We start from the raw sequence: 435 nt of genomic DNA, 5'->3' as shown, positions 1-435 counted from the left end.
ATACAATGATAGTTGTATTCTCTAATTGTTGATCATATTATCAAGATCTCTATGATAATTACGTAATTTCGCCTCATGTCTCCTCTCTTTCTGTAAGTTATTGTTATTTCTAAAAGTAATTAAAAATCAAAATAACAGAATTTGCAACGAGTCAAGATAAACAAGATACTAATTCTAAAAGGAGTAGAATCTAAATGAAGATTTACTATCTAGTATTATCATTTGATAGTTCTATAGTGGTTATGATTTGTCTTAATTGCTCGAGCTTTATCATTATAATAGTTTTTTTATAACTAATACATATAAAACTTACTCCTTATCAATTCTTAAAATCCTTGATTTTTTTCTAGCGAATTAAATTTGTATGAAAACCCTTTTTAATCAACTTCATTCTTATCTGATATCTTTTTTTTTTTATCAAGTGCTTAAAAAAAA

Source organism: Penaeus monodon, chromosome 31 (genome assembly GCF_015228065.2).
Source record: "Penaeus monodon isolate SGIC_2016 chromosome 31, NSTDA_Pmon_1, whole genome shotgun sequence".
NCBI classification, from domain to species: domain Eukaryota; kingdom Metazoa; phylum Arthropoda; class Malacostraca; order Decapoda; family Penaeidae; genus Penaeus; species Penaeus monodon.
Note: the sequence above shows the minus strand (reverse complement) of the source record.